General features: G+C 38.1%; 1 pseudogene; it reads left to right on the top strand.

Annotated features, from left to right (window-relative positions):
* The first annotated feature begins 422 nt into the window (after positions 1-422).
* LOC149289663 (coiled-coil domain-containing 92B pseudogene) lies at positions 423-14018 on the top strand (annotated as a pseudogene).
* The last annotated feature ends 878 nt before the right edge of the window (positions 14019-14896 follow it).

Genomic DNA, 14896 nt, shown 5'->3' with positions numbered 1-14896 from the left:
GGTTTGACCCGGAGATCTCTGGGTGAAGCACTGCTCCTCCGGTTCTCCGGGTCAAGACCTGAGTCTTTATACGCCCCGCTCCCTGCCCATTTTCCCTTTAAATGTGGGTGTTTCCCACTGACATCAGCAGGAACGCCCCCGACATCAGCAGGAACGCCCCTGATGTGAGAGGGACCACACACTGACATCATGGGACCGCCTGCTGAAGTCAATCCTGGCCGGGTCCTGCAAGGGAAGGCTCTGGGAAGCCGGAGTGAAGAAGTTCCCAGGTATGGTACTTATTGACAAACAAAAAGCACACGCTGCAGGTAATTTTAACACATTTATTTAATGACATTAAAAACGGTGACTGTGAGAATTTCCTCCAAAACAACTTCTTAAAACCCTGTTTTAAAACCTTATAGGAGACGGTCCATGTTGTGATGGAAACTCTGTCCCTTGAACAGCAGATTCAAAGTGTGCAACGCAACATTGCGTTCTTGAAAAAGGAACAGCTTCAGCTATTACACGATCTTCACTTGGAGATCCTTAAACTGCAAAAACGCTGCACAGGTAAGCACCCAAAAATCACTGATGTGATTTATTTCATTTCCTGAATTATATTAGTATATTAGAAGCTAGAAGTTTATAGTAGACAGTTCCTGAAAATGTCATGAGGATTATTCTGAAGATTAAACAATATTAAGGAACTGCTATTAAGGAAATAAGCTTATATACACCAAAAAAAAACACCTCACTTTTATCAGTTTTGAGGCAATCGTTAGATCGTTTTCTCCACTATTTCTTGCCTCAAAGAAGATTCATAATTTCCTGCAATGTCTGAGCATCAGAAAACCAAATTAGCTGTGATTACATCAAACTCAATTACAGTCTGCAGTCTAGTTTCAATGACTAACAATTATGATGTAGACATTGGATGAGAGGAGTGGGGAGGAAAGGAGAGGGTATAAATTCTGAAGCAATGGGTGACTCCATATAATTTCTGATAATGTTGCCTACAAATAAGGCACACACACACATATATCTACACACACATGTATATATATATATATACAGACACACACATATGTGTATATATATATATATATATATACATACATACACACACATGTATATATATACACACACACATGTATATACCGTATATATATATATATATACACACATGTATATAAATATATATATATATATATATATATATATATACACCAGCTTACAAACACACTGACCATCTCACACCAACATACATACACTGTACTCACACCCCTTTCTCCCCATCTCTTACCTTTCTCATCTTCTATCTTCTTTCTTCCATCCAGTCGTGGGAGCGCGAGGTCTGTCATGTCAGACCTCTGTTTACTGCTCCCTCATCACTACACGCCGGCAATTGATGCCGAGCGCCGGGATATGACGTCATCACCGCGCATCAACAGCCGGCGCGTAGTGATTAGGGAGCACGGAAGCCGAGGTCTGAAGTGCCAGACCTCGAGCTCCCTAATGTCGGGCTAGTTAGAGGGAGGTCGTGATCTCCCCAACCAGCCCTGCTGATCAGGGCTAGTTGGGGAGATCACGATCTTGCACCTACCTCGGCGTGGCCCTGAAGACTGGCCCAGGGGAGGCGGCTTCTCCACTCGCCCCTCCCCTAGAGATTTGTGGCTTCGTGGGACTCTCCGGCTGGGTAAGTATTCGGTACTCGGTTAGTACCCGGCGTATAAGACAACCCCCGACTTTTAAGAAGATTTTCTGGGGTTAAAAAGTCGTCTTATACGCCGGAATATACGGTACTATGGAAAGGTTTTAACACTACTTATGTTTTTGAAATAGACTATTTTAATTGAGCATAGAGTAACCTAAACAAGATGGTGCTCATTAGACTTGTGCATTTGGATTTGTAGGAATTTCATTTTTAACTGAATTTGCCGATTCATCAACTCATACAAATGTATGAAAATAAGGAGGGTCCTGCAGCAAAACAAATGAGAATGAAGCAATATATATATTTACTGATACTGAGCTAATGTAATCTCTCTTAAAAATAAATATTTGCATTGCTTAACAAATCATGTGTGCATTATAATGATATTACATTAATTAGGATGTAATATATTCCATCAGTATGCCCTGTGTGACTTGATAGAACTTGGAGTGAAATCCAATAGCCCAACTCATAAAGGAGAGCAGCCATGTCAATGTTTTGCCACTTCAGCAAGCATGTTGGACGGAGTGTGAGTGTGTAAGTACAGACACAGCATGCTTGAAGCACCAGCCACCAGTACATCTGAACAAGCTGCATTTCTATGTGAAGGGCATCATCTTCATCATCAAAGAAGTGTTACTGCCCCTTTAGAAGCCCACCATATATAGTATATGTAGATTCAAAAAGCTGCCAATCCCGTACAGTAAAGAAAATATCTACTTAAATTATTATTTTGACCTTTTGATTAATATTCAATTAATGACAATTATGTAGTGCTTTTTTGTTATAACCATTTGTCTTTATAGTCTTAAACAAGAAACAATGTCCTGATAAACAATGTGCTAGGTAATGGCTTTCTCTTTATAAAAGAGTATATTACATATTGATTATTCCAGCTGTATGACAGCCGGCTTGAGCTAAGTAGAAGTTCATCTTTCAGAATTTCCTTTTAGTGAATTCATCAATGATTTGGGATAAGTTAATGGTTCCTGCCTTCTAAATGACTTCACACATTATTGATAATCCATGAAGCCTGTCTTGTTCTAATGTGCTCTGTAGGTAATTCTTAATTTCCTTCAATTTTAGGAAAGGTCAGTACTTGTGAGGTTACTGGAACAGAAACCAAGAAAACATCAATGTAAATACTTGAGAAACAAATTGCCAAATATTTACCTAATAAATCTTAGGTCTAATGTCCTGAAGATCCCCAGCAATGAAGAATACATATTAAAGTACTCTGTAAGTACTTTTTATGCATTCCTTAACCTGTATGAAAAATTATAAATTGCTTACCTTAAGGAAAAGCTCCAGTGCTGCAGTGCCCCCTCCTCAGGAATGGCTTATTTACCCTAGGCCTAACCCATTTCCCCCCGTACCTCACCATCCTTACTTCTGGGCATCAAGATATGATGTCATATCATGGCACTACACTTTTTAAGGACCAGTGGCATCGGGTGGAAGGAGACTATGTAGAATGTTACCAACAGTGTACCTATAGATTTAATGGGGCAGTTGGAGACATTAGTTATCATGCTTTCAACTGGCCCATTCAGCAGTGGTGCCACAAGGAGCCTGATCTCTTAATAGGCTCCCTGTTATGAGGCAGAGGGGTTGCCGTCACCATGGGACCTTCACCCTAGGCCTAGTAAGCCTAGGCTAGAAGATGCTTTAGCACTGGAACTCTTGCGTGAGCCTGCGCTGGAGTTGGCTGGTGATAAGTGGTAAGCATAAGATGTGTTTGGCTGAGCATGTTCTGGAAACCAGTGAACTGGAAATAGGAAAGATGCAGATAAATCCTTCCATGCCTTTGCAATTGTGAGAAAATTAATTTCAAAGGGATACTCAGCTATCATACTGTATGTATTAAGGAATGACCATTCTGTTTGAGATATTTGTCTTCATAATTATAATTTTTAAAACTGGCTATACTTTGTGTTTTGAAGAAGGGCTCAACTAGTTTTCCCAAATAGTATTTTTGTCACACTGATGAAAATTAACAATAATGCAGATCAATTCAAGATGGCTTCCCTACCAGTATGGAAATTTGGAAGGTGACCATTCATTTTCCCCAAAACCTTCAAAGTAAGAAAAGTGATCAATTAAATGTTTAAAAGTGTGTCCTATTTAAGGTTTGCTTGCGCATACATGTTAAGGGAATTTAAAAATGATTTGAGATGTACATATAATTACAATAAGGGAGCGTGCAACCTAAAAGTCATAAAAGGCATACATTCAGATTCCCGGGTTGCTGCTAGAATAATAATGACCAATAAATACACAAAACAAAGCTAGAATTCAGATTCCATACCATTCAAAAAACACCCATCTAAAGCATAAATATTTGGCATTCTGTCACACTATATGACCTTTGTGACAGAATACCCCTTCACTTTGGTACTCTGTCCGGGAATCTTTACCTACACACAGTCTTCCAGGCTGCAGAGACGGCTCAGACACGAGGAGGGTAAAATAAAAGGCTGGGCCTGTTTTTATTTTGTCGTCACAGGCATAACAGGAAAAATAAACAAATCAAAACAAAAGCCTTGCTCTTGTGAGCACTAACTAATACACAGTTCTCCAACCTAACTACAGCTGGACGGCTTATCCATTCCCAACAAACAAAACAACAGAGTATATGCAATAATTGCAGCAGTCAGTGTTTTTGGTAGCTCTCTCCCTCTCTCTCAAGGAGCCAAATGATCTCTCTTGCACTGAGACCAGGAGGCTACTTAACTGCCTCTCCCATTAATTAGTGGAACCAGGTGAGTACTAGGAGAGTATCCGATAATCTCCGGACTGGATTCCCACCTGCTGGTCTTCGGCTGCTCATAAACTGTGGAGTGGAGCACTGGCCCGCCCTACTCTCCAAATGCTCCACCCCAGGGACCCAAAACACACAAATAACAACAGACGTTAATAATTCTAATATTAACAGTACATCTCCCTGGGGCTAGAAAACCTATTGTGGGTAACCACCCTGCAAAATATAAGGGGATATATACACTCCCTCCATTATCATCCCCTGCTTTCTGTCACACCTTGTATTGCTTAGCCCCCCCCCCCCCAATTGGCAAGTCCTATCTAATTTTTCATGGCTATATTTTTTTACCAATGAGCTAAATCAGTGGAACTACACTGCATTTTAACCCAAATTAGAAATTAGATATTTCTTTTATGAGATGGAGTTCATTACTTTGTGTTTCAGGAACATCGAGAAGTTCCACCATTTGGATAATAACTATACCCAAGAAATATTGATGTCAATTACCTAGAACCATATAACCATGGTTCCAATCTCTCAAATCTCTAGCTTTCTCTATTGCTTTCTAGTCTTTTTTATCAACCTCCTAGATATGTATCCTTTCCTAAAATAAATCAACCTTGCCTCAAGCTTTATGCAAGTTTAATGAGACAGACTATATTGAACTGATGATGTAATATATATTAAACACTTTGTGCTTCTCAGTGAACATGGGGTCCAATCTGGCATTCAACCACCAGTAGAACAATCCAGACATTAGCTTTTAGTAATAATATAATTCCATTTTACGGATGCATAAAACTATATACTGCTGAGATTAAATGAGACAATCACCATTATGTAGCTTTTATTTTCTGTGTGAAGCACCTATTACAATGATCTGCACAGCATAAATTATTAATCAAGACCCATTAAAACTTGTGCGGCACATGTTACAAAAGTAAGTTTTAAAAAATAACAGCATATTGTCTATTATATGTTTCCTAAATGTTAGTCTGTTGATTGATTTTAGATCGGGAACTTGATTTAAAGTGTTTGCACACTGATGATAAATATCCTACACTCGTATATACGCTTATTCTCATGAATTACTCTTAGATATGCAACTGCAGGTTCATAATAGAGGACTGCATTGGGAGGCCAAAAAACTTGCGGGCGCGGGCGGTCTTGCTGGGGCTGCGGGCGGGAGCGGGCGGTCAGGCACTGTACCTGCGGGTCCCGGTAATCCCGCGCAGTCCCGCAAGGCTGCCTTCTCGCTGCTCCCTTACAGTGTCTCCTCTCTTGCTCCGCCCAGGAACAAAACGGAGTCACGTGATGTGACGTCACTTCCTGTGACTCCGCCTTGTTCCTTGGCGGAGCAAGAGAAGAGACGCTGTGAGGGAGCAACTCGAGGGCAGCCTTGCGGGACTGCGTGGGAAATCAGGTAAGGAGGCTGGCGTGATTGGCCACAAATGTGGCGGGAGCTGGTGGGATTGGCCACAAATGTGGCGGGAGCGGAAAACCCACATTGCGGGAGCGGGATTAAAAAAGCAGTCCCGCGCAGGGCTCTAGTTCATAACTCCTGCTTTGGTGGATGAACACCATTGACAATATATGAATCAATCATTTTTAAATATTTTAAACTTGTAATATACTAGTAATTATATTTTAAATGTAAAGCATATTCATATATCATTTTGGCTATAAGAATTGTTTTATTACATCTGAATTTCTATTTTTAAAGTACAACATAAATTCCTAATGGTCCTGAAGTACAGTAAACCCTCTAAATAGACATAGTTTACTGAAGTTTATGCTTATATACTCTCTTGAATAGTACTAGGGCATTATTCCAGTATATTGGAATGCATTGTTCTTTAGTTGATACACATTGCGAAATAAACTATTTTATTTCTCCTTAATTGAATAAAAACTACATAGACCTTCTGGAAATTCCATTCATTTATAAATATGTTTTTGGCGCTCTGCTTCTTATATTCTTATCAATGAAAATGCAAGTACAGTGCGTAATTTTTGTGATAGACTAAATGCTGTAGCTTTTATTTATTAAACAGAGAGTTTGTAGGAGAGTTGAATATTTCTCCCTAATAGCCTGGTGAGCCTTTTGTGTTGAGGTCTGAATGGCCATAAAGAATGACTTGTAAGTGTGGGAAGATTTCTTAAAAGCCATTTCACTGATTTACGTTGCTGTGGAAAAGTTTGTTTTTTTGCATATTTGTCACACTTAAATGTTTCAGATCATCAAAAATACCTAACCCTACATGGCGCTATGTGAAAAGGCATTTGGCCCCTTAGTAATTAAATCAACAGTTAACCAGATTTAATTGGTAATCGGGTTCAATTTCACTAGACACACCAGGCATCATTACTGCTAGCCCTATTAAATCTAAACATCAATTAAATAGTATCTGTCTTGCAAAGTGAAGTAGGCTAAAACAGCATATGATGCCGCAACCTAAAGAAATGTAAGAACAGATGAGAAACAAAGTGGACTGATGAGTCAAAAGGGGAACTTTTTAGAATACATGGGTTACATCACATCTGGCGTAAAGCTAACACAGCATTCCGCAATAAGAACTTCACACCAACAGTCAAATACAGTGGTGGTAGTGAGAAGGTTTGGGGCTGCTTTGATGCTTTATGACCTGGGCGAATTACCATAATTGATGGAACCAAAAATTCTGCTCTGTACCAAAATATCTTAAAGGAGAATGTCCGGTCATCAGTTCATGACTCAAAGCTCAAGAGCAGTTGAGTGATGCGGCAGGACAGCGATCAGAAACACGCAAGCAGGTCCACCTCTGAATGGCTCAAAGGAAACAAAATCCAATTGAGACGTTGTGGCACGACCTTAAAGAGTTCATGCTCGAAAACGCTTCGATGTAGCTAAATTAAAACAAAGAATAGGCCGCAATTCCTTGCACACCTAGTTTTTCACAATGGTTACCTTTTTACAATGGTTTTGATTAGCTCTTTACCTTCAATAAATGAAATGATCATTTATAAGCTGCATTTTGTGTTTACTCACGTTACCTTTACATGAAAATTACTTGGGTGATCTGAATAATTTAAATGTGACAATCAAAAATAGAAGAAATCAGGAAGCACTGCACTGTAACAACCACAATCCATCATCTATTCCATTCACAGAGTATTTGATAATTAAAATGCAGTTTGGTAGGATTTGCTAGGGCTTTTCTCAATATAACACCTATTATAAGCATGTATTTATTGGTCGACTTCAAGATATCTTCCCATATTAAAGGGACACCCCAGCCACCATATGCTCTTTAATGTAGATGATAACTGTGTGGTCTCTTGAAATCTTCATGCAAATGCCATGTGGATTTGCCCCTTTCCCTGTCCCCCAGATATTTCATGTGCAAGAGATTTGTTCTTGCCCCGCAGCTACTCCTCAGGTTAAGAACATTACCTCTACATTTTTAAGGATACATATTAAAGTATTCATGAAGTACTTTAACATGCATTCGTTGTTGATGGTCCTCTGGAGTGTCCCTTTCACTATATATTATGCATGGCCAGCTCAGCTCTTCTTGCAGAAGAAGGTCACTGGGCTTGGTGTTGAATAAAGTGTTCAGGTTTCCTGCAGGCTCCAGGTTTAGTTCCCACATCTTAAGACACAATCATGTTGGCCTAATAAAATAATGATATTTCATGCCTGGAATAGATACACTTAATGAGAGAAAATGTATAATAACTAAAACCTTTTTCATTCTTCTAACATACTTACACAGGACTGCAGCCACTACTGTTGATTTTAGCAGGAACTCAGTTCCCATTAACTATAATGGGGCTCCTATATACACTGTGCCTTTAAAAATGCAATTTCCCATATTCTGCTGAATTTACCATTTCTTTAACAAAATGGCATATTAGAAACAACATCGGTTGCACTAATGAATGCTTAGACCCTTCTCAGAAATAATTCTTTAATCAAGTAAAACAGTTAATTTTTATATACCGAGAATGCTTCTGAAAAGTTTCTTGGGCCTTCAGTCTATAAGCGAATATATGGGTTCAGAGTCCCTAAATATATACAAAAATCCATATAAAAAATAATCATCGTATATCCAGTTTATTGGGGACATATAGCTAAATAGTTACTGTGGAAATGTAGTCCAAACTAAAAAACATAATATAGAAAAGGTATTATATAATACTTTAAAATGGGCAGAATGTGTCCAAATTGGTAGCGGAGAGCCAGCTCCGGGTGGCGTTACTAATAACCCCCTCCCAGTAGGGCCCTATGAAGAACGCAGATAATGCATTATTCAGTGGTACAAAAAATATTTCGAGGGAAATTATAAAGCACAATAATACAGAGTATCTGGATACATAAAGAAATGTAACTATGCAAATAGGCCTTTGCCATGAATGTGGCTTATTCCCCTTCCATGCTGATGCCCAAGATATATTTATATTTTTAACCTAATACATTTTATTTTATACATTAAACTGCTCTGAATAAGAATCTTAAATACATTTTAAAATGTAATCTGGTTTTGCATATAATATATAACAAAGCAAGTATCGCATTTTCTTTGGACTTTTGCACTTAAAAACAAAACAGCCTAAGAAAAGAAGTGTCTGTGTTTTCTAATGGCTAAGCACCTAATGTGGATTTCCTTAATTAACGGGATCTTTTCTTATTGGTTTCTACATTTTAATGGGGCAAGGATTCTCCATACTCCCAGAATGGGGCCATTACATATTCTAGTTTTGGATGGTAAGTGAGTCATTTTTGGTTAATTCCCTGCTGTGCATGTAACGCACGTAAACTTTCACAATCCTTCATTGTGAATTAGGAAAGTGAAGTATATGATTAAACATTAATCTTATTATGAACAGTCCATGCCTTAAGTACATTTCCAGCCAGTTATAAAATAACCAGACACAATCACAAGTATCCTATTTCTTGATTTATCCTACTACTGATATCTAATCAATTTCAGGCGAACATGACAAATAGCAGCAAGACACAATTTGCTAAACTAAATGCATTCTGACTGTGCCTGGGGAATTTTGTCAAATTGATAGCCACCTTTCTTAAATTGGTAGTCTCTAAGGAAAAAATAATGTTTTACCGCTAATCAATGCTTCTGCATATAATTTACCCTATTTTTTAAAATTTTGCATTAAAGAGAAATTTGCCCATATAATTTGTTTGGAATATGTCTTTACAGATGTTTATATTTTTTTGTTTAAAATGTATAGTAAGTGATGCAGCCAGACCAGAGTTGTGATGTTCTTATAAATATACGATAATAGCAGCCAGGTTCGTGTGCCTGTGCAAGTGCAGCACTGGTACAAACTCGATAGTTCTGCTCGTGTCATCTCTTCGCAGCACTTGCAAACATAGGCACAAAACAATGCCATCTAGTGGTGAAAGTGGTCTTACCGCACAAATGCTTAACCTTTTATTTATAGGGCACCAATTCTATAGACTGATCAGCCATAACATCATGACCACTGACAGGTGAAGTGAATAACACTGATAATCGTGTTACCTGTCACTGGGTGGGATACATTAGACAGTAAGTGAACATTTCGTCTACAAGTTGATGTGTTAGAAGCAGGAAAAATGGGCAAGCGTCCTTACCTCAGTTTTGGTATGTTCAGTCACCCCCAGCATGCCAGAGAGTTCTGCAGATCTTGCTACAGTTCATCTAGGTTCTTGGCCACCAGTCATTCTGGACAAGGTGGATAATACTACTTTTGAGTAAGTTCACTAATCCTTACCTCTAGTTCAGTGACATAAATATAGTGGTCCCAGAATGAACTAAATGTGCCAGCATTTAATAACATCTTGGTCCATGTATTGAGCTTCTATTCCACCAGATATCATGAATCGTGCCCCTGGGAAGCAAAACACAGGCAGTGAGGGGCATTGCCATTTTTACCCCTTCTCTCTATCATACTGTACAGCACATTCATCAAACTGAGCTCATCCTTATTGAATAGTATTTAGATAATTTTCTTTAGAATGTATTTGTAATTATTTCTAATTCCTTTCTTTGGCCTTTGTGGTGTCCTCGTGCCACCATGTGTCCTAATCCTCTGTGTCTTTTATCTCTTCTAGAGCTGACCCAGGAATTAGAGCTCAAGCAAGTGGAGATTTTTCAGCAAGGTACATGACTTTTATTTCTAATTTAGTTAGGGACAAATGATTACCATGTTTGGCCAGTAACTCATCAGCATGTAAGTATAAACATTTGTACCATGGAATGAAGTATACAAGATGCATCTATACCCATAACAATGTTACCAGTTCAAACTGCCTTCTTCCACCATGATCTGACATTTCTTGCCACTGATTGGCTGCTTTACTCTTAATTAGCAGCCTTTCAAAGATTCTCATAGGAAAAACAATCAAGAGTAAAAAAAATTGTTTTTTAAAAGCAAATAAAGAATACTGAGAAAAAAACTTGGATTAGGAGATATTGTTGCATTTTACCTGTTGTTATGTTATATACTACTTGTCAAGTCCTGTTTACCCATTGTACAGCCCTGTGGAATATGGTGGCCGCTATATAAAACAATAAATAATAATTCCAAATTTCTCTGACGTAGTCCTCTGGTGACTTTCCAAACTAATGCAAATACTAAAAATTTTCAAACAATGTATCAAACCAAAATGCATGTCGTAATGACTTTGTTTTTAAAAACCACTATAACTTGGTGAGCTATTGGAAATCCAGGTTTATACTTTTGAAAAATAACCACATACAGACACCTAAAGACTTTTAATACGTATGTGTACGTAGCCGGTTACAGCTCAAACAGGGAAGCTTTCTTTCCACTAGGTGGCAGTGCAGAACAGCGTATTCTTACACTGGGTTTCAAGGCTTACGTGCAAGGCAGCATCAGTACATGTCTATGGTTATTCATTTTGTTCCTCTTTAAAGTATCTTAAAATAATATTTATTTACATTTTTATACTGTTTGTCGTTTGTTAAAATGTTAAGACTGTCTGGGACATGCTGCTGCTCATGTTTGCTTTACCATAGAAAGCATTGACTGTAGGTACAGCCAGTCAATGAATGACTACATCAATTCAGTCCAGGCAAAAGGATCACTCAAGACTACTGGTTTATTTAGCAAATAGTATGTGCTGATAATACAACTATCATCACAATTTATATACATCATACCCACTGAAATCTAAATAGCGTTATAGTTGTTTTTCCAGCTATGCATTGTAGCACATGGTATCAAATATTTACACATATAAATTATCACCTTGACATCTTTGCAAGAACTTCTTGTTGAATTTGAAACAGAATTTGCCAGACTCAATCCGCCATTACCACGCAAAGTACACACTTTTTCAGGATCTCTTCGTGTAAACATTGGTGATTCCATCACGAACACTGGGATATGAGGACTGATGTATAACGACAATGTCACCTCTAAGATAGTTGTGCTATTATTTCTATTTAAATATCCATATCAGAGATATTCAGACCTCCAGCTCCAATATCTACCAAAGGCATAGCCAAAGTATTTAATGCATCATATCTCTCATTCCTTTGGTGAAGATCAACCTGCAGTAACCGCATGGTGGAGGCTGTAAAACTCTTCTTAGATGATCTAGCAGTTGCACATGCATGTGAGAACATATCACTGGAAATTATTTATTGCCAGAGGTATATTTTATATTGAAAAACAAGATAATATGATTTCGATAGATGAAAGAATTACATCCAAAAGGTGAATCAGGGAGCTGCCTGAGGCACCAGGACATACCGCTGGCAGTCACCCCACAAGATGACAACCTGTAGAAACAGGTCCAGTTCCCACTGAGGGCTCTACAGAAGCCCCCACAGCGCATAGGGACATGCACCAAGGGTCTTTGCCTACATTAGCATTCTAAATGTTAAAAAAATAGTGTGCGTCAGATGATAAAGGGGCTTCTGAATCAAAAAGGTAAAATGCTGCAGTTGGCAGCACAAAAAGAACTACTGGAAATATAAGCTTTATATGGAAGTGTAATTAAGTAACTTAAACATTAGTATATGTGTGAATACAGCTAAATTGGTTTGTGCTGTCCTAGTCTTAGCAAGTGAACACCTTATAACATGAGGAAACAGGCTTGTTAGAAGCTTACTGTTTTTTATAATTCCTTTAAGTCTATTGGCTGTTTCTTTCTAGCCTGATATCAACAGTACCAATTAATTCGTGTTTTTGCAGGTTTTGTATAGATCTGCGTTTATAGCGTGTAAAATTGTTGCAATGACTCAAAGAGAATCATTAAGAGTCTGTTGGGTGGAGGCATCTTTAAGTAGCTCAGAATTACTGTACATTTTTAATGTACAGAAACAAGTTTAGTAGGATTACCTTCACACTGGTAACATGTCCTCCACTGAGATTAATTGTTTACACAAAATAATTGCTTGGGTTGTCTGAGAAATAAAACTTCACTTTTCTAAAAACACAAGTTGTCAGTCATCAAGGTATCAGTATTAAACCACGGGTATTATTGTCAGGATATTATTGATATCTGGTAAAAAAAATAGATATATCTGTATTATTTCAAGACTAGATAGATTCATTAGTCTAAAGGCGATCCCTTTTGTGGAGAGACATTAGCTTTCAGGATCTTAGAGGTCTTTTCTAAATGAAGAATCCATATTAAGAGGACAATGCTGAGGTCCCAAAAGCTCAAGTAACCGTACGTTTTTCAGCATTAGCCTAATAAAGTGAAAATTCGACCACTTGATGGCTGGTATGAGAACCGCTTTGATATTGCAAAAAATGTTTTTGGTAATTTCTGTTTGTATATTATTTCATGCAGATCATTTGGAGCAAGAAATGGAGGAAAAATGCAGATTAATGGAAGCCAGGTATCATGAAAAGGAAAAACTGAACTCTGAGCTAAAGAAAGAGCTTTACCTCCGAGAGAATAGAGTTGCTGCACTGAGATCTAAACTAAGAGACAAGGAGAGGAGATTCCTGGATGAGCTGAAGAGAAGGAGTCACAGAGTGACCATTCTAAATACAGAGCTGCAGAAACAGAGCGAGGCAGCAGCATATCTATCATTCCAGCTCCATACGACCAAAAAACAGCTACTTAGCCAACAACAAGGATCTCCTATGGTATTCCTACCTACAGATTTTACTGTACTTACACAACCTCATTGTGAAGGAAAGGTCAAGAGGAAAAGCCATAAGAGCCATGGTGTTTTATGGCAGACACCCGAATACTCAGGAAAAAGTATGACAAGAAACTCGTTTCAGAGGGAGGAAATGACTAACCTTGAAGATCTGGAAGCCATGCCAGATCCGGCTTTGTTTTTGTACCCAAAGAGGCACATCCCTCCACATCGACAGAGATCTGAATCCAAATCACGTAGTTCAGAAAAAGTGGGCTCAGGGTGTGGCGGTGCAGTAGGACTCAATCCCTACTCGCCAGATAAGCTTTCCACAGAAAATGATAATGTAGCATCGGCCACCATTCCAGTCGTCAAAGCCAAACTCCCCAAAAATGAAAGAGGAAAGCGTTGGGCATTGGCACAGCAAGATTCACTGGATTCAGAGTAAAATAAGATGGATGGTTAATATGATGTATGATGGAAACCCAACCACCTGTCCATGCAGACTGTTTTCCTTATTATTAGTAGTAATGCTGTCTTCCTCTAAAAGCTAGTTTTCTTCCTTGTTGTGTGTAGGCAAAACCAGGATTAGAAGAAAACACGTCTTTTCAGGTTGTCAAAGTCTGCATGTCATGTAGGCATTTTCTTTTGCTATAGGTCTATTTTTATACAAATGGCATCTGATGGAAGATGCATAGCCCAGCACTGCAATGTCTAAACAATATAGGAAGTTCTTGACCTCACAGATCTTTTCAAAATCCCATTTAAAGACTTAGTCAAGGAACATAACTATACAATCTGGATAATTTTGCATTATATTCTTACTTCGACTTTGTTTTTCTAGAAGGCATTTGAAATAAGGACAATGGAGTACATAGAGGAGCATATAGCCATTATCATAAATTTAGAAACTCTTTCCTACTTGAACATGCTGCATATCACAATACATACTGTAGAGTCATCCATGATTTGCAGTCAACAAATCACAGAAGAGCAGACTTTTTATGGTTTGCATTGATCCAATGATTAATCATTTTTAATTATTACAGTGTGTTTTATCAATTTTCACCTGTAGTGTTTCAGGGGGGTGGGCTTATTCCATGGTTAATAAATAAATAAATTTATCTAAATACCAAAGTAATATTTGGGTCTAAATAAGCTGATGTAATAATTTTATGTATCTTTTACTAGTTTATTTTGCATTTTATGATCTATAGTCAGTATTCTGTAAAACCTAAAATATTTGAGTGCCAGAATGCTGAATATTAATTGCACAACTATGGGGTACTCTGCAACCTCAGACCGTCATGCTTAAAATCATGAGAA

This window comes from Sceloporus occidentalis, unplaced genomic scaffold (genome assembly GCF_023333645.1).
Source record: "Sceloporus occidentalis isolate IW3139 unplaced genomic scaffold, rSceOcc1.0.p SCAF_43, whole genome shotgun sequence".
NCBI lineage: Eukaryota > Metazoa > Chordata > Lepidosauria > Squamata > Phrynosomatidae > Sceloporus > Sceloporus occidentalis.
This window is presented reverse-complemented; position numbering and strand designations above follow the sequence as displayed.